Here is a 27,747-nt window from a genome sequence, read left to right as displayed (position 1 = left end):
TTGCAAAAAGTCGAATTTCAAAAAGTCGAATTTTGAAAGTCCGTTTTTTTGACGGAAAGCACTGAATTGCATTGCCGAATTTTTTTTTTGGGCGAAAAATACCCGAAATTCGACAATTTCGGGAATTCGACCGCAATTGCATATACCCCTATGTAGACTAAGTCACTGAACAACCCCTCCCCCCCCCCCATTCAACCACCCCATGCGCACAAGGACAATGGTGTGGTCCTGCAGCACACATGTGTTCATAATGGTATAAAATAGGTAGAGGTGTATTGATTAGATCATTTGTGATAAAATGGCTTGCCTGAAGGAGCTCACCGAGTTTAAGGGGATCATCATAATCTGCGCAATGTCATGTTTCCAGGGCGATGCTGGACTGGTATACAGAAAATTCAGTAACCCGGATGGACAGCTCAGAGTCCAGATATTAACCCCACTGAGAACCTCTGTGATGAATTGGAGTGACAGGTGTATTCTAGACTGACTCGACCTTCAGTGACACAGATGGTCACTGTACTTAAGGTGGAATGGCAAGACATGCAGCCTGCTGTTGTCTAGGAACTTGTAGACAGTTTGCCAAGAATGGTGTCTACAGTAATCACTGCACGTTGTGGATCTGCAAAATACTGATGTCCATTCAATCTCACTGATCTATTTGCTGTCAGTGTCTAATCACTTTTGTCTACCTAATGGGCCTAATTTAGAGTTGATCGCAGCAGCAAATTTGTTAGCAGTTGGGCAAAACCATGTGCACTGTGGGGGGGGGGGGCAGATATAACATGTGCAAATCATTTTTAAACAAAAATAACTGCCATGTGTTTGTGCAGTTGCTCTGTTACTAAGTTTAGCCAGCCAGCCTATGGTCAATGAGGTGGTCAAAATTGACTGGACTGGAAATTAATGTTATTGAGTTCAATAATACTTTAGGAACAAAAACAGGCCCAAATTACATTATTTTAGCTGCTTTTAGCATTTTTTGTTTAGAAAAAAAAACTAATCCTAAACCAAAACACATGGGTGGTTTTGGAAAATTAGAACCAAAACTAAAACACAAAATTAATACAGATCCCAAACCAAAACCAAATCACAAGGTTTGGTGCCAGTGGCAGATGTTTCCCCTCTGAATACATATTTAAGGGGAAAGCCGGTCAGCACATATAAACATACATGTGATGTTGTATGTAATATATGAGCTGGCGGCCTTACCCAGATATCAGAAGCCGCCGCTGTGAGTATAACTGACCTGACAGCTGCCAAACTATGGGAAACACAATTCTGCTTGTCTATCATCTTCTAAAAGCCTGCCCACAGACACCTGTGAGCCAATGGGAGTTGGGGGGCGGGCTTACAGAAGATGATAGACAAGCAGAGTAGTACCTCCCATGCTTAGGCAGCCAGCAGGTCAGTTATACACACAGCGGTGGCTGCTAATCTCTGGGTAAGGCAGCCAGCACATACTGTATATTACATACATCACATGTATTTTTGTATGTGCTGTCCAGCTCCCCCCTGCAATGTGTGGTCAAAGTTGCAGCCCCGGGGTAGCAGCCGCCACTGGTTGGTGCACATCTCTAATTAAGATAGACAAGTCAGAGCCGTAACTAAGGGGGGGCTAGGGGGGCATGTGACCTGGGCGCCGGATTGGAGGGGGCGCCGCAATGCTTACACCCCCTCCGAGTCCCGATGCGCACAGGTCCCTTCGCAGGAGCAGCACAAAGCAGTCCAGTCTGTGTGTGATGAAACTGAAAATAAACTACAGCTCCCAGAAGCCCTTGCTGCGGGAGCTGTAGTTTACTTTCAGTTTCTTCTATGCTGACTGTCGTGTGCTGCCTGTTGTGCCCTAAGACGGGGCACATGGAACAAGTTACCCCAGCCCCCCCTGCTGCCTTTGATAATCGCAGCAGTGCACTATTGCACTGCTGAGCTGGAAACATGAATGGTCCGAAAAGGGGGCGGAGCTACACGGCACTTTACTCAGTGCCAGGCCAGCCAGCACCATTGAAGAGAGGAGGGGAGAGGAGCAGCAGCAGCACACACCAAAGCCTAAATAGTGAGTGTGACACTGTATGTGTGTGCAACTACTATATGTGTGTGTGTATGAATGTGTTGTGCATGTGTGTGACTGTATGTGAATAGGTGTGTCACTACATATCTGTATGCGTGCTTGTGTGTCACTGTATGTATGTATAATGTATGTATGTATGTATGTATGTATGTGTGACTATGTATGTATACAGGACAGTGTGTGACTATGTACGTGAATGAATTTAATGTATGCGTGCGTGTTTAGATGTGTGACAGTATGTATGTGTGTGATTTTACATATGTATCAATGTATGGGGTATTATTTCCTTGTTAACTTAATCTGTAGCCCAAATGTCTAACTAAGGGGGTCATTCCGAGTTGATCGCACGTAGCAATCAACTAGACACCGCCTATGGGGGAGTGTATTTTAGCATAGCAGGGTTGTGATCACTTGTGCAGCCCTGCTATGCTAAAAAAGTTTTGTGTAAAACAAGACCAGCCCTAGACCTACTTACCCTGTGCGAGGGATCTAGCGATGAAGGTACCGGAATTGACATCACACATCCGCCCTCCAAACGCCTGGATACACCTGCATTCGGATCTCCACGTCTGGGAAACGGTGAGTTGACACCCCGGAACGCCTTCCTCCTGTCAATCTTCTTGCGGTCGCCGCTGCGACCGCTTTCTTAGTATGCGGCGTCGCTGCCCGGAGACTGCCATCACCAGGCAATGACGCGCCTGCACAATGCGGCCGCCGCACACGCGCAGTTCTGAACCGTTCGCACCGCTGCAATGAACCGCAGCGTGCAAACGGGTCGAAAATGACCCCCTGAGTCCAGCTAAATGTCTAGAAAAGAAGCTATATAGCAGCTACCAGCCCTTTGCTCTCATGGAGTATATATGGGTTGGGGTTACGTGGCCGGTGCACGGTCAGCATACCGACGCCAGGACCCCGGCCACCAGAATGCCGTCAGGGGTGAGTGTAAAAAAGCCCCTTGTGGGCTCGCTGCGCTCGCCACAGGTTCTATTCCCACTCTATGGGTGTCGTGGACACCAATGAGTGAAAATAGCCCGTTAGCTGGTACTGGCTGATGGCATTGTCAGTCTTCGCACAGAGTTACACGTGGTGGTGGTGGTGGTGGTGGTGGGTTGGTTGTCTGTGCGTGTGTTTGTGTGTGGGGCGCCGGATTACTGTTTTGCCCCGGGTGACAAGAATCCTAGTTTCGGCCCTGGACAAGTGAACTGAAAAAATGGGAAAGAAAAAAATGTATAATTAAATAAAATTTGGCAATGACAGGTAGGCACTGCTAGTATATATTTCTGCAGACAACTCCTTGAGGATACAGAATATTCTTGAACAAATGAACATTCGGGCCTTGCAAGAGCAGAAATACTGTATAAATTGTGTGAAATAGGAAAATAAAGCCATTGTGGAAACATTTCTAGCAGTTTTCGTGTGCTTTGCCATAGGCTGAGGTTTATACATTATTTCCTTTTTCTGTAATGATTGATTTATAAGCACTAAAACACATCTATATATATATAAATGTGAAAGCCCTCACTCATCACTGACTCATCACTAATTCTCTTACTTACCGATATGTTAGGAAGTTGACATTTAACATAGGTATTCTTCAGGTGGGACATAGGAAAACTACACAATTAGAATTTTAATAAACCTCCCCTGAGGGGATGAAAAGGGGGTTGACATAATGACATTATTACCGATGCGTGGCCTGCATTGCGTGAATGATTACGCCCAAACGGACAAACGGATCAAAATTTGGAGTGCACCTCCAGTGTGTAGAATTTAATAAACTACAAAAATGTTCCTGTCACTTTTCACAGTATCTGCTATGGGTGCTCATTATTTATTTACATTAAGACGTCTCAAATTGACATCTCTATAGATTTACCAAATTTCTAACAGTCATTTATATATTCAGCTGTGAAAATCACAAACCCCTGTGCGAAGAACGGGTAGAACAACTAGTCAGTAGCGGATCTTGCCACAGGCAAGCAGGACTTTTGCCCGGGGCGCCGCCATCCGGAGGGTGCCGCACCATGGCAAGATCCGCTACTGTGCCCCCCGCTGTGTCCTGCTGTGTCCCCCGCTGGTCCCCGGCTGTGAAGGAAACTAGACGCTACGCATCTAGTTTCCCTTCGTGGAGAGGACCTTTGCTGTGCGGTGCGCGATGACGTCATCGCGCTCCGCACAGCATTGTGGGACTGACAGACGCTAGGGGTCATATTTGACCTCTAGTGTCTGTGTATGCTGTACTATGGGAGAGACGTCATGACGTCTCTCCCATAGATCCGAGGAGAGGAGCGGCGAAGCGGAGGTCTGCAGCGGTCAGGAGCGGGGATTGTAAGTATTATTTTTTTGTGTGCAAGCGGCGCTACGCTACAGGGGGCACAAATGGGGGCACAACTCTACAGGGGGCATAACTGACCACACCCCCTGTATGAAGCCATGCCCCTATTCTCCGTTCGGGGCGCCAAAAGAACTAGAACCGGCCCTGCAACTAGTAATAATATATAGTGTTGCTATTCTGTATACAGAAAACAAAAAGAAATGATGGTAGCAAGTACTATAGTTATATAAATGAAAAATACAACTATGATACTCTCTGGGGTGGATCTTTAACCCTACTCTCCTTCCGCAGATCCAAGACTGTGCACTTTCCACAAATCTGTGGTTGCTTGATTTGCCGCCTTTTCCTGATCATTTGTAGACTGATCCATGACAGAGACAGTATGTTTGCTGTTTTAATGTGAGCTGTGTAGTCTGTGTTGTACTGTAATGAGGACCATACATCTATGATTATTTTCCTGTTTTGCTGATGCCCCATTGCAGAATGGGGAATCGGAAAGTAGATGTGTAAGTCTTTTGCATGTTTTTCTTCTTGTTTTGACTGCACTGTTTCTGCTCACATACTTTGTAACGTGCAGCAAAACCCTTGTGTGGTACAAAAATACAGGATAATATTGAAATATTATTAATGTATAAATTAGAGATGAGCAGTTCTGATTCCACAGAATCCGAGCCACTTAACATTGGAATCCGAGCACAGGGGTGTTCCCACCAGACTCGTATCTGGTGTCGGATTCTCGTAAGACTTGGATTCCATATAAGGCACCACGGCTGGGACTTGGTGCTATTTCACTAAATGCATGCTGACGAATGCTGTGCAATAACCTGCTGTTTAGGCTGTGTTGTGTCCATCCAGAGACTTCTAATTGTGGCTGTACAGTAAATAGTGACTGTATATATAGGGGCACACTGCGCTGTACTATGCTGTTTAGGTTGTGCTGTGTGTCCATACAGAGACTTCAGACTAATTGAGGCTGTGCAGTATAGTGACTGTATAGGGGCACACTGCTCTATACTTTGCTGTTGTGGCAGGCTGTGTCCATACAGAGACTCCAGACTAATTGTGGCTGTGCAGTTTAGTGACTGTGTATATATGGGCACACTGCATACTTCTGTGTGTTGCGCTGTACCCTGCTGTATTGGCTGGGCTTTACTCAACTGAGCTTTGTTCAAGTGCATCTATAAGCCCTGTGAATCAAGCTACAAGTTTAATAATATAAAAACAAAATATATAATAGCTACTGTTTATGTACTGGTTGGTTGGTGTTCTTTACTCAAGTGCATTTTGTTCACATGCGTCTATAAGCACAGTGATCCACACAGTTGGAACTGAGCTGCAAGTTTAAAAATAGAAAAATAAAATATTTGTAATATATCTATTGTTTTTGTACTGGTTGGTTGGTGCACTTTACTCAAGTGTGCTTTGTTCACATGCTCCTATAAACCCTGTGATCCACGCAGTGATCTGCAACTTGACAAATGGATAACTATCAGTTTAGAGAAGAGCAAACAAATACTAGTGCATCACCTGCTGCCAACAGTCATGATGACAATGCTAGTCCTGCAACTTCTATAAAGCTAATGCTCAAGGGCATAGCAGATCTAAGTCAGGGTATCTAAAATAAAAAACCCAATATACAGTGTTAAAGATGAGTGGTGAGTGGATGGATTTTAACATCTTTGTTTGCCATAATAGAATATATATATAAAGTTACACATTAAAGAAGCATTAAGAAAAATCGTAAGACATGGCTAAATCTCTGAGTCTATGGCATGCAAAACCATGCCATATTTGGCAGGATATAGTAATGATGTATGTGGACACATCTGTATGTGTACTACTACTAAGTGACACTGAGGATGTTGATAATGTTGTTTGTGTAAGTTAGCTACCAGCGGCTGCAGTTGTTGCCTGTGATAAAAATAAAGCAATTATGATGGCTGGGCATAAAACCAAAAAAGACAGCTCTTCGGTGTGGGATTATTTTTATCCAAATCCTGACAATGTTTGTGAAGGCATCTGCTCCATTTGCGAGGCCAAAGTTAGTGGAGGTGGGGTCATTAGCCATCTAGGCACCTCCTCCATGTTACGTCATTTGCGGCGAGTTCATTAAATTTATTTTACAAGATTATAGTGTAGTTAACACCCTCATCATCAACCTCCTCATTAGTGATCAGAGGTACTGTAGTCGATCCAAAAAATTGTTTTGTGGGGCCCAAAATAAGCAAGCTCTTCAGCCACAAAAGTGTCAGTCCCTGTCGCTGAAATGCTTGGTCTCTTAAACTGTGCATGTGCTTTTTAATGTCCAATATAAGGGTGGGAAGAAGGGCCCAAGGACAATTCCATCTAGCAGCAACTTTCATTTCTGCCACTGCTGTGTGGCAATGTTTCATAGATGTGCTATAAACTGCTATGTGTCTGTGCTGCTGTTCTGTTGCTTAGTAACCAACCCGGTCCCTGTAGCCTTTGCCCAGTAATGGTGAAAACAATATTGTAATCTGTGACGTGGTGAAAATTGACTGGAAATGACTGGAAAAAATGGTCTCCAGCGCACATCTCTAGTATAAATATGAATATCTTTCAGAGTGGTAAAAGAGAAATCCCCCAACCGAAAACACTATGGGGGTTAGCAAATTTACACTGCAATTTAGATTTCAGTTTGAACACAGACGACCCAAATCTAAACCTCTCTGCACATGTTACATCTGCAGTGCTACATGGTTTTGATAATTAGTGTGCTTTTTTGGTTTGCTAACAAACCAGAATAAGTCTATTTTACTGTTTTAGTATTTGCAGAGTTATATGTCATCATTAGCATTGGACAGAATTTAAATCTTAAGAAAGGTACTGTTTGCTTTGTTTGCAGATGCCTCCAGCTCGGTAAGGGTAGCATATGTAACTGGATTACTTTGGGAGTAAACAGTAATGCAGTATACGGTATGCTCAGTAGTGGCTCTTGCCACGGGCAAGCAGGCTTTTTGCCCGGGGCGCCGCTACCCTGAGGGCGCCGCCGTGGCAAGAGCCGCTACTATTATCCTCCCTCCCCGCTCCTGCTACTGGGGGCAAATCTACAGGGGGGCACAGTTACAGGGGGCAAATCAACTGGAGGCAAATCAACTGGAGGCACAGCTACTGGGGGCACTACTACATGGGGCACTACTACAGGGGCACTGCTACAAGGGGCACAACTACTAGGGGAACAACTACAGGGGGCACTGCTACAAGGGAAACAGCTACTGGGGGCAAATTAACTGGGGGCACAGCTGCTGGAGGCACAACTACTGGGGGCACAGCCAGCTACAGGGGGCAAATCTACTGGGAGGCACAACTACTTGGGGCAAATCTGGGGGCACAGCTACTGGGGGCATAACTGTGGCCACGATCCTCCCCTATAAAGCTACGCCTCTGTTTTGCTGCGGGGGGGCGCCAGTGGAAACTTTCGCACTGGGCGCCACAAGGTGTAGAACCGGCCCTGGGTATGCTCCTGGTTTATACCAGGATGTGTGGTTGCACAGCGGTAGTGGCAAAGAGTATAATTATACTACACCATTCATAAACAATGTAGTATGTCTTGACAATATTAATAATAAACTAATAATTGCTATTAAATTACCACATGAAAGGAAATTAGAAAAATAAGTAAAGACAAAATATAAAGTATTAAGCTCAAATCAATACATACATTTCTCTTCTAAAGGTCAAATGGAAATATACTTTATTGTTGAGGAATTAATGCAAATACCATTATAATAATGGAAATACTGTAGATTAGCGCCCACAATTCTTCCTCCTCCAAAGAGGCAAATCTGTATCTTTCTTGTGGCCAGCATAGTAAGCGATACTGTATTTTAGCTGTGCTTATATGTAACCTCATACCTTTATTTTGCTCCCCCCTTAGAGCAAGGGGTCTAAATGCATCTCAGTTACAGTACCATATCTATGGAGGCATAACAATTTTTGGTGCACATATGTAGTTCCAAAAAATGTGAATTTCCGGAAAATAGAACCTAAACTGTTTTTACTTCAAAGTATACATGATCCCTATTATAGGTAATGCAAACAGACACGAACACAAATGCAAATTATTTGTGCTAAACATGTTTCCTAGTTGTTGGAGGTTTTCTTTTTTTACTATTTTTGATGTATCTTTTTCTTTCTATGCAAAACATAAGGCAGCTTCAAAAAAATCAAATTCATTTGCTAAGATGGGTTGGGTATAAAATGTTGGCAGTCAGTATCCCGATGACCAGAATCCCGACAGCAGAATCCAGGCGATCACAATGCTGATGATCCCCGTGAGTATTCTAACCCTAACCCCAGTCCTATCACAAACCCACCCCTCCCACACCCTAATGCTAACCGTCCCTTTCAGCAACCTAACCCTAACTGTCCCTTTTGGAAGCATAACCCTAGCCATCCCCTCCCGCAGCCTAACCCTAAAACGAATCCTAACCCTAACCCAATATCCTCTGTCGGGATCTGTCGGCATTCTGGCCGTCAGCATTCTGTGTCGGAAGACTAACTACATCCCTTCATCAAAATACATTTTACAACTCATAAGGTGGTGGACATTTCAGAACTAATGCAGATTATGTGAATAGCACATGCCATTGTGTCTTTTTAATTGTAATTTTATGATAACATAAATCATAGCATTAAAAATATAATAATAATTTTGAGCTCCATTTATCAACACATGGTCACGGCAAAAACTGTCATTTTTTTAATGTGGCAATAGAAAGTTACTTACACCCAAAGTTTGCCATTATTTTTTAGGCATACGTAATATCAAAACCAATGAGTTACTCATGCTCATTCAGCTCTACTCAGCATGTGCCGGGGCCCAGAGCATTACTGAAACTTGTAATTTGGTTTAAATTTCCAGTACCACTGTTTAAAAAGGCATTTCAGAAAACAGGGCTTTTAGCTGGGTTGGGTTTGATTTGCCAGTGATTGGGATTCCGACGGTCGGAATACCGACCACGGAATCCCAAAGATCGTAATCCTGATCAGACGGAGTTAACCAACTTGCCTGAACAACAGTTTTTGTCCATTTTCCAAGGTTTGGGAGCAAATTGCTGATTGCTCTTTGCTCCCATACATTAAATTTTCATTCCAAACAATCAATTAGTTGGATGAAAGTTGGTCTAGTGCAGCGTTGGACTGGCTGACCGGGGATTCACTTCAGGACCATTTATGAACAATGTTTAGAAGCACCAAGCTCTTTACACCCACTACCTGCATTGTAGGTGAATACATTTGTGAGTGCAGAGACCCTGATGCCTCTGAACACTGTACCGGTATAAATTAACTGGAAGTTAATCCTCGAACCAGCCCAACGCAGGTCTAGTGTATGGCCATCTTAGTGAGGGAGATAAATGTGTTTGGTACCCTTTTATAAATACCGCAATGACTCTCCACTGTGCTTTCAATAGATAGTACTATTCGGACACATTCAGGCTACTGCTGCCACTAGCAGTTTGTTTCTGCCCCATAGTCCAAAGGTTTATTGACAAGTTTTTAATAGAGATGAGCGGGTTCGGTTTCCTGGGAACCGAACACCCCAAACTTCACTACTCGAGCCCGGATCCGAGTCAGACTTGGCTTTTCCCACCTGACTCGGAAACCAGAACGAGGCAAAACGTCATTATCCCGCTGTCAGATTCTTGCGGGGTTCGGATTCAATATATGGAGCTGCGCGTCGCAGCCATTTTCACTCTGGTATTGGAGAGTGTAGCGAGAGGACGTGTCTCTGTCCTCAGTGTCCTGCATCAGTACAGTGGTAGTGTCTTGTGCTGCATCAGTCCAGTCACAGTGGTGGTGTCCACTGCTGCCATATGTCCAGTGCTGCTGTATAAGTCCAGTCCAGTGGTGCTGTGTTGTGCTGCATCAGTTCAGTGGTGGTGTATTGTGCTGCATCAGTCCAGTCACAGTGGTGGTGTCCTCTGCTGCCATATGTCCAGTGCTGCTGTATATGTCCAGTCCATTGCAGTGGTGCTGTGTTGTCCTGCATCAGTACAGTGGTAGTGTCTTGTGCTGCATCAGTCCAGTCACAGTGGGGGTGTCCACTGCTGCCATATGTCCAGTGCTGCTGTATAAGTCCAGTCCAGTGGTGCTGTGTTGTGCTGCATCAGTTCAGTGGTGGTGTCTTGTGCTGCATCAGTCCAGTCACAGTGGTGGTGTCCTCTGTTGCCATATGTCCAGTGCTGCTGTATAAATCCAGTCCAGTGGTGCTATGTTGTCCTGCATCAGTACAGTGGTAGTGTCTTGTGCTGCATCAGTCCAGTCACAGTGGTGATGTCCTCTGCTGCCATATGTCCAGTGCTGCTGTATAAGTCCAGTCTATCGCAGTGGTGCTGTGTTGTCCTGTATCAGTCCAGTGGTGGTGTCACTCTGCTGCTGTATATGTCCAGTGGTACTGCCATATATGTACAGTGATACTGCCGTATATGTCCAGCGGTACTGCCATATAAATCCAGTGATACTGCCGTATATGTCCAGTGTTACTGCCATATAATTCCAGTGATACTGCCGTATATGTCCAGTGGTACTGCCATATAAATCCAGTGATACTGCCGTATAAATCCAGTGATACTGCCATATAAATCAAGTGGTACTGGCGTATATATCCAGTGATACTGCTGTATAATTCCAGTGATACTGCCGTATAATTCCAGTGAAACTGCCATATAATTCCAGTGATACTGCCATATAATTCCAGTGATACTGACGTATAATTCCAGTGGTACTGGCGTATAAATCCAGTGATACTGCTGCATAAATCCAGTCCAGTGGTACTGCTGTATAATTCCAGTGATACTGCCGTACAATTCCAGTGGTACTGGTGTATAAGTCCAGTGATACTGCCATATAAATCCAGTCCAGGGGTACTGCCATATAAGTACAGTGATACTGCCGTATAATACCAGTGATACTGCCGTATACAGTAATTCCAGTGATACTGCCATATTATTCCAGTAATACTGCCATAGAATTCCAGTGATACTGCCATATAATTCCAGTCATACTGGCGTATAAGTCCAGTGATACTGCCATATAAATCCAGTCCAGGGGTACTGCCATATAAGTCCAGTGGTACTGCCGTATAATTCCAGTGATACTGCCGTATAATTCCAGAAGTACTGCCGTATAAGTTCAATGGTGCTGTCCTGTGCTGTATATTAATTACTCCAAATAAAGGGGTTATTAATATTTAATCCAAATCATTTTCACAGGGTTTGCCCTGTGTGGTGTAGAGGTATGCTCTCCTGAACAGTTATATAACTCCAGAAAAATAATGGAGAACAAAAAGTTGGAGGATAAAATAGGGAAAGATCAAGAACCACTTCCTCCTAGTGCTGAAGCTGTTGCCACTAGTTATGACATAGATGATGAAATGCCATCAACGTCATCTGCCAAGGCCGATGCCTAATGTCATAGTAGAGGGCATGCAAATTCCCAAAAGCCAAAGTTCAGTAAAATGACCCAAAAAAATAAATGTAAATCATCTGAGGAGAAACGTAAACTTGCCAACATACCATTTACGTTACGGAGTGGCAAGGAATGGCTAAGTCTCTGGTTTGTGTTCATGACTAGTGGTTCAGCTTCACGATGGAATCCCTAATCTTCCTGCTAGAAAAATGAAAAGCATAAAGCTGGCAAAAGTACAGCAAAGAACTGTACATTCTAAGATGGTATCACAAAATCCCAAGTGTGTCGGCGGTTGCGATGCCTGACCTTCCCAACACTGGACAGGACGAGGTGGCTCCTTCCACCATTTGCACACCCTCTACAAGTGCTAGAAGGAGCACCCTAAGGAGTAAGTTGATGAGGAGGATTCTGATGGTGATGTGGTTTGTTTAAATCAGACACCGGGGGAGACAGTTGTCCGTGGGATGAATATGCCCATTGTCATGCCTGGGCAAAATACCAAAAAAGCCACCTCTTCTGTGTGGAATTATTTCTCCACAAATCTGGACAACAGGTGTCAAGCCATGTGTTACCTTTGTCAATACGTAATAAGTAGGGGTAAGGACATTAACCACCTAAGAACATCCTCCCTTATACGTCACCTGCTGCGCATTCATCAGAAGTCATTGTCAAGTTCAGAAACTTTGGGTAAGAGCGTCAGCAGTCCACTGACACCTAAATCCCTTCTTCTTGTTGTACCCAAGCTCCTGCAAGTAACACCACCAACTCCCTCAACGTCAATTTCCTCCTCAGTCAGGAACATCAGTAGTACTGCAAGCCATGTCACGGGCATGACTGACGAGTCCTCTCCTAACCAAGATTCCTCCGGAGGATCCTTGAGTAGTACGCCTACTGCTGCCGCTGCTGTTGCTGCTGGGAGTCGATCATCATCCCAGATGGGAAGTCGGAAGACCACTTGTACTACTTCAACTAAGCAATTGACTGTCCAACAGTCCTTTGCGAGGAAGAAGAAATATGACAGCAGTCATCCTGTTGCAAAGCGGATAACTGACGCCTTGACAACTATGTTGGTGTTAGACATGCATCCGGTATCCACCATTAGTGCAGTGGGATTTAGACACTTGATGGAGGTAGTGTGTCCCTGGTACCAAATCCCATCTAGATTCCACTTCACTAGGAAAGCGATTCCCGGACTGTACAGGGACATTACGAAAAGTGTCCTCAGTGTCCTGAAAAATGCAGTTGTACCCACTGTCCACTTAACCATGGACAAGTGGAACATGGCAAACTAAGGACTACATGACTGTGACAGCCCACTGGGTAGATGTATTGCCTCCCGAAGCAACAACAGCAGCGGTACCAGTAGCAGCGTCTCACAAACGCCAGCTCATTCCTAGGCTGTCTACGCTATGTATCACCGCTTTCCGTAAGAGGCACACCGCTTACAACCTCTTACGAAAACTGAGGAACATCATCGCACAATGGCTTACCACAATTAGAATCTCCTAAGGATTTGTAATATTGGACAACACCACCAATATTGTGCATGCATTACATCTGCGCAAATTCCAGCACGTCCCATGTTTTGCACATACAATTAATTTGGTGGTGCAGAATTTTTTTTAAAATGACAGGGGCATGTAGGAGGTGCTGTTGGAGGCCCGAAAATTTGCGGACCATTTCCGACATTCAGCCACCGCGTGCCGAAGGCTGGAGCGCCAGCAAACACTCCAGAACCTGCCCTGCCATCACATGAAGCAAGAGGATGTTAACGAGGTGGAATTCAACACTCTATATGCTTGGATGGAGGAGCAGCAAAAGGCCATTCAAGCCTATACATCCACCTACGATATAGGCAAAGGAGGGGTAATGCACCTGACTCAAGCGCAGTGGAGAATGATTTATGTCTTGTGCAGGGTTCTCCAACCGTTCGAATTTGCCACACGTGAAGTCAGTTCAGACACTGCCAGCTTGAGTCAGGTCATTCCCCTCATCAGGCTTTTGCAGAAGCAGCTGGAGAAATTGAAGGAGGAGCTAATACGGAGCAATTCTGCTAAGTATGTGGGACTTGTGGATGGAGCCGTTCATTCGCTTTTCCAGGATTCAAGGGTGGTCAATCTGTTGAAATCAGAGCATTACATTTTGCCCACCGTGCTTGATCCTAGGTTTAAAGCCTATGTTGTATCTCTCTTTCTGGCAGACACAAGTCTGCAGAGGTGCAAAGACCTGCTGGTGAGAAAATTGTCAACTCAAGCAGAATGTGATCCATCAACAGCTCCTCCTTCATTTTCTCCCACAACTGGGGCTGGGAGAAAAAGGATAAGATTTCCTAGCCGACCCACTGGCGGTGATGCAGGGCAGTCAGGAGTGAGTTCTGACATCTGGTCCGGACTGAAGGACCTGCCAACGATTACTGACATGTCTACTGTCACTGCATATGATTCTGTCACCATTGAAAGAATGGTGGACAATTATATGAGTGACAGCATCCAAGGAGGCATGTCAGACAGTCCATACGTATACTGGCAGCAAAGAGAGGCAATTTGGATGCCCTTGCACAACCTGGCTTTATTTTATCTAAGTTGCCCCCCCCCCCCCCCCCCTCCAGTGTGTACTCCAAAAGAGTGTTTAGTGTAGCCGGTAACCTTGTCAGCGATCGGCGTAGGAGGTTACTTCCAGAAAATTTGGAGAAGATGATGTCATCAAAATGAATTATAAATTCCTCCGGGAAGACCTTTACCAGCAATTGCCTCCAGAAAGTACACAGGGACCTATGATGGTGGATTCCAGTGGGGAGGAATTGATACTCTGTGAGGAGAAGGATGTACACACTGAAAGGGGTGAGGAATTGGAGGGTGAGGTCGACATCTTGCCTCTGTAGAGCCAGTTTGTGCAAGGATAGATTGCTTCTTTTTTGGTGGGGGCCCAAACAAACCAGTCATTTCAGCCACAATTGTGTGGCAGACCTTGTTGCTGAAATGATTGGTTTGTTAAAGTGTGCATGTCCTGTTTATACAACATAAGCATTGGTGGGAGGGCCCAAGGGCAATTCCATCTTGTACCTCTTCTTTTTTTTTTTTTTTTTGCATTATGTGCTCTTTGGGGCCTAGTTTTTAAAAGTGCCATCCTGTCTACCACTGCAGTGCCACTCCTAGATGGGCCAGGTGATTGTGTCGCTTAGCTTAGTCATACAGTGACCTCGGTGCAACCTTTTGGCCTAAAAACAATATTTTGAGGTGTGAGGAGTTCAGAATAGACTGGAAATGAGTGGAAATGAACGTTATTGAGGTTAATAATACAGTAGGATCAAAATGACCCCCAAATTCTGTGATTTTAGCTGTTTTTGTGTTTTTTTCAGAAATCATTCAGATCCAAAACCAAAACCCGAAAGGGTGGTTTTGGCAAAAGCAATACAGATCCAAAACACAAGCAGGGATCCATATCCAAAACCAAAACACGAAAAGTGCCCGCCGCACATCTCTAGTTAATACTTACCTCTCCAAAGTCCCCCAGCGGTGCCATCCTTCTCTGCAGCAGCAATAGAGTCTGAGCACAGGCTCTATTGCGCATGTACAGACCTCTGGAAACACGGCGCGGCGGCCATTTTCCAGAAGATTTTCCTAATGCACATGCGCAAAACTCCAGAAAAATGGCCGCCGTGCTACGTTTCCAGAGTTTTTATCAGGCGCAATAGAGTTTGTTCTCCCTAGTGTCCAGACTCTATTATTCAAAAACAATTCTTAATCAATTTTTTTCCCCAAATATATCAATTATAAACTTTTATCATAGGGGTGTTGTGAAACAAGTGCTGATTCTCTAGGGTGCCATGATTCAAGAAAGTTTGGGAACTACTAGTCTAGAATACAGAATTGGCAATTATAAAAAGTGAAGCTAGCACCTAGAAATTAAAAGAGACGCCCATCACAAACTAATTTCTAGCTGCTGGATATACATTTGCAGCTTATACACAAAACCGAGAAACATCGGTGCTAAGAGTTGTTATATGGCTATGCAGACTGGACACAGTAGCAGTGACTCAGATTCCATGTTTTTGCACATACAAGCATGCAGCCATCAGCAGGTACATTCCCCGAAAACGGCCATGACTCACATGTGTCTTCCCAACCACTCCCCATAAACTCCCCGTTAATACCTCCAAATGGTCACTTCCTGTCAATACTTTTCCATTAAATCCTCATTGCATGTGGGATCACAGTGGCACCTTCACATATGTGCAGTGCAACCGCTGCATATCTGCAGTCTACTGATATTCACCCCACTGCATGATAATCACCCATAGCGTATAAACATAAATTGGGCCCCGAGTTTGGTAAACATGAAAAGGATTTTCCCTCCAAAATCAATGAGGAATATACAGTACAAGCAGAAGTTTATTCTGTGGCTCTGGGGCAGAGAAGAACCATATAAATAATGTGTACAAATACAGCTTTAAATAACTAATAATAATAATAATAATAATAATTACTTTTATATACAGTAGTTCTTTTCTCCATCAGGACTCAGGGTGCTTTACAGATACTATGAACACAGGGCACAATTTAGACCTGATCGCTGTTGTGCGAATTCAAAAGGCGGCAGAGTATTGATCGACTGAGCATGCATACGGATCGTAGAGTGCACACGCAAAGCAAAATTGCAAATCCAGCATCTTTTTTGATTGCTAGGCCTACACAAGTTGATTGACAGGAAGCCGACATTTGGGTGTGGTAACTGGTCATTTTTTGGGAGTGTCAGTAAAAATGCAGGCGTGCCCAAGTGTTTTCAGGCAGTGTGTGACTTTAGCTCTGTCCACAAACACCCTGTTTCTATCGCTTTGTAGGAGTTTGTCCTGGGCTACGCTCAGACTACACAGACTGGAAAAAACATTTGATGGTGAGTATGGTGGGCAATCCCGGGATCAGGATTACGGGCCAAAAATGGCCGGGATTCAATCCTTTCAATCCCGGGGATTGAGGGATCAGCGCTGAGCATCCACAGGATGCACAGACGCTGCACGGCTTCCTTCTTCCAGCTCCCCAGCGCTGTGTGAGAGGTCACGCTGCACCATCACACGCCACTGGGAGCCGCCAGGAGAGAGCGGAGGATGTTTCCCACCCGCCCCCGCTATATGGTGAGTTATGTGTGCGGAATGGGTGAGGGGGCGTCCACATAGTTAAAAGCCAATCCCGGGTATCCCGGGAATCGCAGGATTGGCCATTTTTCAATCCGGAATTGAGAAAAATGGCCTGGGATTGGCTTCCCTAATGGTGAGTTAGTTGCAAGCAGATTTGCAGCTGTCTGGATCTCACACAGATTTTTGCAAGGCGTACGCAGACTTGCACGGGGTGAGTATTCACTCTGTATGGGCGGTGACTATCTGATCGCAAACCTCTACAAATTCACAGAGGAGCGATCAGGCCTGAATTAGACCCAGAGGTTTAGATTAGATTTGAGTAACATACAGAAAGTATATATATATATATATATATATATATATATATACAACTCATGTCAGTCTGGCACTCCCTTCAACGGGAAAACATCACCTGCACCGGTGCCTTCATAGAAGTGAAGATACAAACTTGGAGATGCGGCACTCTGGTTCACTTAAGAAGCGACAAACGGGTGTGGAGTGACTTATATTTGGAAAACCACACCCGTTTGTCGCTTCTTAAGTGAACCAGAGTGCCGCATCTCCAAGTTTGTATATATATATATATATATATATATATATAGTTAGCAGTGGTGCCCGACACTCCTGGTCCTAAATGGTTAATGGCCTGGGTGTCCTCCGTGGTGATATAGATATTTAGGCGAAATAACGGCGTCACTCCAGGTCTTAAAATGTAATAATCTTCAAATCGTGTATTAGAAAAACAATCACATAGGAAATGTGATTGTTTTTCTAATACACGATTTGAAAATTATAAAATTTTAAGACCTGGAGTGACGCCGTTATTTCGCCTAAATATATATATATATATATATATATATATATATATATATATATACACACACAGTATATATATATATATTTTCCATCATAATTTTTTAGAGGAAAGGAAAGTGAGGAATCTTCCAGATACTCAAAGAAGGGAAGACTTCCATATCCGCTCAGAATCACCGCAAGGTACAAAGAGGGGGCTCTGCACAGAAGAGGCAAAAGAGGAGGGAGAAAACTCCCCCAAAAGAAGGAGGGACCTCTTCCACCCCCAAGGGAATCAGAGATAGGGGTTATCAACCTCACAGAGAGACAATTATCTGCCCCAGAGATCTAAAATTTAGATAAAAGTCTAAAATTTCCTCCTGATCAACATGTTAACAAATTCGACTTGTTTATAGACTTAAATAAATATATTAGGAATTTAACATTACATTAACATTACAAAGGCATTTTTTTAAAGAACCCCATGCCATCATTAACTTCAAACATTAAACCTTTAGTAGCTCCACTGTCTAATTTCTACCCCGTAGAATTGAGAGGTAGATACCTGGACATAGTAACATAGTAATTGAGGTTGAAAAGAGGCAAAATGCCCATCGCATTCAACCTGTATTTTGTATTAAGTTGAGTTGATTTTACTGTACCTGCTGAAGAATGTTTTATGACTAGTTAACAACTACAAATCATGTTACACCCGGATTAACAACGTAAATATTTTAAATAATGAAAATTACCTTGGATATCCTTTTCAATCAGAAATTCAACCAATCCCCTTTTAAATGCATTTACAGAGTCCACCATTACCACCTTCCCTGGCAAGGAATTCCAAATCCTTATTGCCCTAACAATGAAGAACCCTTTCCTCCATTGTGTACAGAATTTTCTCTCCTCCAGCCTCAGCGAGTGCCTACGTGTCCTAAACAGAGTTCTTTTAATAAATAATTCCTCTGCTAACTCTCTTAGATGCCTCTTTTCCAGTGTATACATGTTCAACCTAGTAAGCCTTTCCTCGTAATCCAGTCCCTCTAGCCCTTTAATCAATTTAGTAGCTCGCCTTTGAACCCTTTCAAGTTCACGATATCTTTTTTTATACAGTGGTGCCCAAAACTGAACACAATATTCCAGGTGCGGACGTACCAATGATTTGTACAGTGGCAGAATTATATCCTCGTCCCTTGTCTCAATTCCCTGTTTTATGCATGCTAACACCTTACTTGCCTTCTTTACTGCGCTTTGACATTGTATACGGTTATTAAGCTTATTATCAATGAATACCCCCAAATCTTTTTCCAAAACTGTTACCCCTAGACTTTCCCCATTTAATATGTAGGATGCAAGTTTGGTTTTGGTCCCGAAATGCATAACCTTGCATTTTTCTATATTGAACCATTCTCATTCTCCATTTAGACGCCCAGATTTCAAGTTTAGATAAGTCATTCTGCAGAGACTCCACATCTATTTCTGAATTAATTACCCTACACAGTTTAGTATCATCTGCAAAGATTGTCACTGTGCTTTCCAAGCCTATTTCTAGGTCATTGATAAATATGTTGAACAGTAGTGGCCCGAGTATGGACCGCTGTGGTATTCCGTTGACTACTGGTGTCTAGCTTGAGGACTTCCCATTGACCACTACTCGCTGTACCCTGTTGTCCAGACAGTTAGTTATCCATGTACAAACAGTTATTTTATAACTCAGATAAGGACGACTTCACGAATTCTAACCTAAATGTAGTGGAAAGGAAAGCATTGCTCCAATTAAAAAAGGATGAAACTTTAGTAATTAAAAATTCAGACAAAGGGTGAGCAGTGGTATTGCAGGAAAGAGAAACGTATCTCCACAAAGCTCATAAGACCATAACTAATGAGACTACCTATAAAAAATTAGTAGATAACCCTACAAATTTATTCCAAGAGGAACTCCAAGTTTTACATAATGATGCTCGGAAACAAAACCTCATCTGCAAGGAGGAATATGAGTATCCCTATCTGAAATTTCCATTGACCTCTATTTTTTATCATATTCCTAAAGTCCACAAAGACAAACAATTCCCTCCAGGAAGACCCATAATATCAGAAGTGGACTCACTCACTGCCAACCTTTCCCGCTACATCGATTTGACACTTCAGCCATATGTAAAACAGTTACCATCTTATCTTAAAGACTCTACAAGCCTTATTCAGGATTTCAAAGAATATGTCTGGTCAGCAGAAGATAGATGGTTGACAATAGATGTACAATCACTTTATTCATCCATTCCACACAGTAAAGGGGTGGATGCAGTCCAGAAAGTTTTAGAATCAGATTCAGACAAATCAAAGGCTAAGACTACTTTTCTAACAGACAGCATATTGTTTATCCTGCAACATAACTTTTATCAATTTGATGGTACAGTCTTCTTCCAACAGCAGGGAACTGCGATGGGGATGAAATTTGCTCCATCGTATGCAAACCTGCTGATGGGGCAATGGGAGGGTCTCTTCATATTTAACACCAGATTTGAAAGAGACCACATCAAATTTTATCGTAGGTATGTTGATGACCTAATTTTTATCTGGAAGGGAGATGATCAAAGTATCACAGACTTTATAACATATATACATACTAACGTTTTTTAATTTAAAATGTACTTTTAAAGATCACAAACTACGATAGACTATATATATTTGAAGCTGGAGAGCGCTACTAATGAAAAGATCAAAGCACTCACATTTTGTAAAGAAACAGACGCCAACAGTTTCATACCCGCACACTTTGGAAGCAGGAAATCACCTTTGAAAAAGTCACGTGGAGCGTGACGAAACGCGTTAGAACCTGCCTCTTCACACACCTTGCACAGGTGTCTTCAACAGTGCATCTACCTCACACCCGGACGGTTAATCCCTGATGCCTCATTGCAAGTAGCAGCATCTATGGATCCCGACACTCCCAGCCAGCCCACAACACACGGCGCGGCTTTTCCTCTCCGCTGCACAACTAACGTGGGCAACGCAGGACAACTGACCGGGGACGCCCGGATCACTTACCAGCCCACCGGAGAGGTATTAACCATTGTATTAACGGGTGCTGCACAGTTAACTAGTTTCGGAACTTTATTTGTGTCACGGACCTTCCAGTGTCTGAATAGCAGCTAGCATCAGCAACTGTGGATATAGACTGCTGCCCATATTCCATTTATTATTACACCGGAAGATTTCCAGTTCATCTGACACTCTGTGACAAGGGTTGTGTGCTTTTTAATATCCTTTATTTTTATTTTTATTTATCTGCAGTTATTGGTATTATTAAACTGGTAAAAATATTTTTTATTAAACAGTTATTTCCATACGTTGGCTCTCTCTTCCTTATATTTCTGATATACAGCGCAGCCGTTTTTTATGTATTTTTTCTATTTGGAATAACACCTCCTTTGCCCCAGGTTGTTCGTCTCACATGGCCTCCATTTGGACTAAGGCAGGCGTCACTTGCTTTTACCATATACTACATAATAACACACCATATACCTTTGCAGACTTCCAAACGAAACACTCCCTCCCCATGTCCTCTTTCTAGCAGTACCTTCAGATTAAAAATGTTGCCTTGTCCTCTACTAGGAAAGCACCTCTTCCTACTGTCCCAACCCCAATGAAACGCCTCTGTATATATCGTTCCACGGATCGAGGCATTATCTCTATCCTATACCAGACCATCTTCTCGCCAGACTCTCCCCCCCAAGCTTTGCATGAACTTGGGTGGGAAACTAACCTGGGGACTTCCCTTGATGACAACGCGTGGGACACTATGCGACTAAATATCTCTAAATGTTCTCTCAGCGTCTCCATTAAGGAGAACTCCTACAAAATCTACATGCGCTGGTATCTCGTCCCAGAACGCTTACACCAAATATATTCCAATACATCTAACCTCTGTTGGCGTCATTGTGGCCAAATAGGCTATTATTTTCATATTTGGTGGAGTTACCCTCAGATCACTCCCTTTTGGTCCTTGGTCCGAACTCTCATTAACTCATACCTGACTGCCCCCCACTCCCCCCCCAAGACTCTTCTCTTGTGTGTCCCAGCCTGCCAACTAACTAAGCCTGAAAACAAATTGGCTCTTCATATATCCTGTGCAGCTAAGCTACAAATTGCTAAGTCTTGGAAACAATCCACCCCCCTCCCGTCGTGAACTTGTGGGCCGAATCTGGTTTGTAGCAAAGATGGAGTACCTTTTCTCCCCGATGAACAACACAGTGGACAAATTTCACAGCATTTGGACACCCTACTAAATTTCAAGTGGCTCTTCCGGGCTTTGCTAATTCCCCCTACATTCTCACTCACTTTTCTTTCCTCGCTCTCTCCTCTAATATTTTCTGTCTCCCCCTCTTTCATCTTATCTTTACCTCTTTTCCCTCCTCCTTTCACTTCCTTTCCTCAACCCCTCTCTTTCTCTTTTCTTCACCTGTTTTTCATTATTTTTTTTGAGCTCTCCCGGGGGTTCCACTGGTTGGCCCTTAGGGATGTACTTTTTCTATATTTTGTTTGTTTTCTGCCGTAAACTCAGAGTGTATCATTTTCTAGCCTATGCAATTCAATGTACAAATGGGTCGTTCACACCTAGGTTTCCGATCACGTTAATATGTACCTATCCTTACTGCACTCTGACTGTTTCTATGTTCTCTACTTGTCATTGACATAATCTCCTCAATAAAAATCTGTGATTAGAAAAGAATAATAATCCGAGGATTATTTATCCTACCCACAAAGGATCCAGCTGAGGCAGCCATTTTAGGCTCACTAGGATTACTCTGGGAAGAATAGGCAATGCCTGGAAGAGATGACATATAATGGGGGGGAAATAAAGCTAGTATGCAAGATCTATGCAAAATCATCAGACCCATGCATTAGTCATTCTACTCTAGACAGTACCAGGTGAGGTAGCTATGGTGTGTGTACTACATAGATTACAATGCACAAATAGCACTACATGGAAATTAAACATAAAGGGTAAAATTAAAAGTGATTAATAGGATACTCACTGCATAAATAGTTTGATATTTTGCACATCTTGGCCTTGAAAGCACCAGGTAAGGCAGCAATTTAAGGCACACTGCATATGGTACAATGAGCAGGAACATGCAGTGGGGAATTGCAAGAAGAAAAAGTACTGTAAAAGTTGACAATATATTTAAAACCAGTGCAATCATTATTGTAACGGGACGCAACTCTGATGAGGAGAAGTGCGACACTTTACTTTAAATAAACACGTTATAAGTGTACTGCGCTCCAACCCGCAAGCATTTAATCAAGAGAAAAGGGGAAACAGATACAGAATGCAGTAATAATTGCTCAAACAATAAACACAGGTATACAGAGAAAGGCAAGTACAGTATAATACACCAATAAGGACTTACAGGTAACAGACTAAATACATACGCAGGCGCCCCTGGATCCAGGCCACTGTCATCAGCAGATAACTGCGATTATTTGAGATAGGAGATCTAATGCTTACTGTGGCCTGTCCTATATTTATACAGAATTTCCAACCCCCACCATGCAGTGGGGGATGCACTGCGACGATTGGTCAGTAAAGTACACAGTTTCAAATCCTGATAGTCCATTGGTCCCCTTCAAAGGTATTGTCTTCAGGAATGCGACTGTTACTGTCCTCAGGGTCTCACCAGACAATTAGTTTCTGTGTACCTAATTACTTATTCATATTCTGTTCACATTTCTGATTCTTGCTAATATCTTGCGAATGCTACATGCTACAGTCTTTTCGCTACTACCGGATATTAGCTAATAAACTGACAATTATTTTGATACCAGACATGAGGAGATAATATGTCCCTGTGCGCAATTGTCACTGTTACACATGTGTTACAATATATATAAACGGTGTGTTGGGTAGATGGTGCCTATGTGTATATTATCTATAAGTAAGAAATATTTGCCATGTGTTACAGTATGATATTTGTTAACAAATGCATCTTCTACCGTAATGTGCACACTAACTCGCTGTTATGGTCATTCGCGCCCTACCGTATTACCTATAGCATGTGTATTCGACGCATGCATCATAGACACATCTATTAGTAAATGCCATAGTGTATTCTAAATATCGAAATATGCAATTTGACTTTGACAGTACTACAGTATACTGTAGATTGGGTATGGATCATTTGGTCGACCCTAATTAGGTCGACAGTCATTAGATTGACCACAAATGGTGACACTGCAAATGTTGACATGGTAAAAAGGGCAACATTGGCATTAGGTCGACAGTGCAAAAGGTTGACATATACTAAAGACCGACATGACAAATGGTCAGCTCAAAAAAGGTCAACACTTTTTTTTGGGTGCAGTTTTCTTCGTAAGAGTACAGGGAACCCAAATCAGTGTACTACATCCCCCTGCATGGTGAGCAGCTGTGAGGTTACTATCCCCAATTGTAGTCCATGTACCGTTTGCACTGTCGACCTTTTACATGTCAACCTAATGCCCATGTCGACCATTACCATATTGACTGTCGACCTAATTAAGGTAAACCTAGGGACCTAATACCCTGTAGACTGAAGTGGGCAAAGCTACTGGGAACGTGGAATTGTGAAGAAAAGGCACAGGGGAGGGATGGTAGAGTAAGGATTCATGGTGCAGCACTACTGAGAGACATGGAAGGCAGTCAGTGAATTGCAGACAGAGGTGCATGGTAAAATAGATTAATAACAGAGGTGCCAAACTGCAAAATGTGTGACAACAGAATGCAGTAATAACAGTCATAGTAATAGTCATTGTTAAGCAACAGTGTGCTATACAAATGTAGCCATGCTCATCTAGCCTGCAGCTTGCCGTATTCGCGGCAAGTGTGGCCATAACAAGGACGTGCGTGTGCATACACACACCCATAGTAATATATGGGCAGAGTATTAAGGCATGGTGCAGAGTACTAAGGCCCTCATTCCGACCTGATCGCTAGCAGGCTACTTTTAGCACTGCTGCGATCAGGTAGTCGCCGCCTACAGGGGAGGGAGGAATCGCTGTGCAGGGCTGCGCTCGCTTGTGCAGAGAGCTGCACAAACAAAAGTTTGTGTAGTTTCTGCACAGCTCAGGACTTACTCACCCGCTTTGACCATCCAGGATGAAGCTGACGTCAGGATCCCTACCTCGAAACGGCTGGACATGCCTGCATTCGGATGGACACTCCCTGAAAACAGTCAGTTGATGCTTCCGGCCGGCCTCTTCCTGTCACTCTTCCTGTGGTCACGACGCACATTGCAGTCGCGGCGCATGCGCAGTTCAGACCCGATCACATTGCTACGAAAACCTGCAGCGTGCGATCCGGTCGGAATGACCCCCTAAGTTGGACACCTGCACCTTGGCACGGTGCATGTGCGGTGCAGAAATGACACAGGCTGGATGAACATGGCTACATCTGTAAAGACCAGGTGAAGTTACAGTATGGTGGAATTGAGAAGTAACAAATAATGGCCCAGATTTATCAACTCTGGAAGAGTGATAAATTGCACGGTGATAAAGTACCAACCAATCAGCTCCTAGCTGTCACTTTTCAAACCCAACCTGTAATATGGCTGGTTGCTTGGTACTTTATCACCGTGCAAGTTATCACTCTCCAAGGCTTGATAAATCTGGGACAATGGCCTTTATTTTCATAAATATGTACTGTAGATGGAAATGTTTGGTAACTTTAAGATTAATTTAAAATGTTTTGGCTGTTACCTTCACTCAGTGCATTGATACTGCATTTTATCTCCGGTAAAATTGTAACTAAATTCAGTAAACAGCAAGAGTATTTCAAGGTCAGTGCTGCCAATGTATGTTGCAAGGGAAAATGTAGCTAGAAACATGGATAATTACTTCTCCTTTTCATTTAGCTTTGTAGCCTTCAGCAAACATGGTAATTTTTCATATTGTGACCTTTGTGGAATTTTACTGTTGCATCAGCAAAATTTGCTTAGACAGTATACATTGTCATTTCTCTAAATTATTTTCTTGAAAAGACCTTGTTTTTGCTTTTATAGTTTCTTTAACAAAATATTAATGTGGTTGTTGTTTGAAAAGAGCAAAATAAAATGAAACAACAAAACTGGATAGAGGAAATCTATCAAAGGTTGATTTTGAGTGAATTTTGTATTTTAATTTATTCATATGTAAATCTCCACTGCCACTCACAGAATTTCTGCATAGTGGGCTGTACTGCCAGAGCTGGATTAAGGCTTTTGGGGACCCAAGCACGGGGGGTTCCTAAAGAGCAAAATTCAGGATATGGGGATTGATTCTTGTGCGCAAGCGTTATTTGCGCTTCTAAATACACTCATAGTGGGTGTCTCTGATCTTGCACATGCAGACACAGGGCTGTACACCAGGGAAGGACTTGTAGTGGTATCTGCATAAAGTTGCAGAAGCTATAGTGGCAAAAGATGAACAAGCGTAGCTTCTCTCAAGAGCCGAAGGACTTTGCCACACTGTTACAGCAGGTGCTTTCTCACCCCAGTACTCCTGCATACCCGGATTGGTGGTCAATAAATTACACTGTAAGCCTGCAACTACAGTTATACAGACAACATTAGGGATCCCTGCAAACACCACTGCCATCCCCACTTGATTGTATTGAATATAGACAACACTGAGACCTGAAGAGGGGCTGTCTGCTGCTGTGTTATCCTGTGGCTGTCATTCAGGACTCACCCACCATCATTGTTGTCAATGTATCTTTTATCATGTAACAAATAGTTACATCAGTCTGCTGTAGCATTTTGCACTATAGTATGCTATTATTATTCTCTTTTGATTTCTTCTGATGTTGGCCAAAACACATTAATGGTGTGTTACAGAAAATGTGTTCCAAGATGGCAACCTAACAGGAACAAGAGCACCGCTATGAAGTAGGTTGACTTATGGGTACTCGAACCTTTGTGCAAGTTGTGATCTGATGATCATGTGACACACCTAATGATGTAAATATAGCATAACGAATGTGACTTCTATTACCATTTTTTAAACTGATATTGTGCTTCCAGCTCAGTTTGGGAAGGGGATGTCTGCTGATATATTTATTCATTTTAGAATTTTATATTTGTACAGTGTGCGATTTGCTTCCTGCATCTACCATGTTATATTGTATCTTCTCATATTATTTGCAGGAGAGGGAGGTGCACTTATTCCCTAAGCAAAGTTGGTTGCATCTCATATTTGCAGTCAACTCAGCATAGTCAGCAAAATGCGATTTCTATCTAGGTACATAATATGTTTTGCCCTTAGATGCAAGTTGTATCAAATTGTTTCTACTTACCTTTTTGTAGAAAGGCAAATGGGCTCCAAATGTTCCCTCCTAATACCACCAGCTTTGTGTGGGGTGGGGATATATAGTGAATACTAGTTTTGTGCAGAGAATATATCTGGCAGTGCTAGAAATAAAGCACTCTGTGCCAGGGACAGACTATGGCCGAAAAGCTGCCCTGGCATGAGTGTGCACATGAAGGGGGTGCGCACTGTGAAAAGGGGTCATTTGGTCACACTTCATGGGGGTGTGCTGTGAGTCAGGGGACGTGGACTCACGGCACACCCCCGTATTTCCTACCAACAGCACTTCGGGCAGCAGGGGGGACAAACAGAGAGTCGGAAGCTGCGAGCGGCCTTTCCAGCTCTCTACATGACTGGGCCAGCCCATCGGCCCTTCTGGCATGTGCCAGAAGTGCCAGATGGGCAGCCTGATCCTACTCTATGTCAACCTGTGGCTCTCCAGCTGTTGTAAAACTACTAGTCCCAGCATGCCTTGCCACAATTTGCCATTAGAGAATGCTAAGACTGTGGCAGAGTATGCTGGGATGTAGAGCTTTACAGCAGCTGGAGAGCCACAGGTTGACACAAAAGAAGGCGAAGTATGTATAAGAGCAATCCAAGTATAAAATGTAATGATTCACATATGACATCATTGTGCTGACCTGACAGCAGCTGGACTGGGAAGTCAGC

General features: G+C 43.4%; 2 long non-coding RNA genes across 2 annotated transcripts in view; both read left to right on the top strand.

Annotated features, from left to right (window-relative positions):
• LOC134927576 (uncharacterized) overlaps positions 1–27,747 on the top strand; it is a 185,712-nt gene that overhangs the window by 20,627 nt on the left and 137,338 nt on the right. The gene's annotated exons all lie outside the window — the stretch shown is intronic.
• Positions 1,770–27,747, top strand: part of LOC134927575 (uncharacterized) — a 41,135-nt gene continuing 15,157 nt past the window's right edge. Inside the window, exon 1 of the long non-coding RNA XR_010177676.1 lies at positions 1,770–2,053. This is a non-coding gene — a long non-coding RNA (uncharacterized LOC134927575). The remainder of the gene's footprint in view (positions 2,054–27,747) is intronic.

Source organism: Pseudophryne corroboree, chromosome 5 (assembly GCF_028390025.1).
Source record: "Pseudophryne corroboree isolate aPseCor3 chromosome 5, aPseCor3.hap2, whole genome shotgun sequence".
Taxonomy (NCBI): Eukaryota; Metazoa; Chordata; class Amphibia; order Anura; family Myobatrachidae; genus Pseudophryne; species Pseudophryne corroboree.
This window is presented reverse-complemented; position numbering and strand designations above follow the sequence as displayed.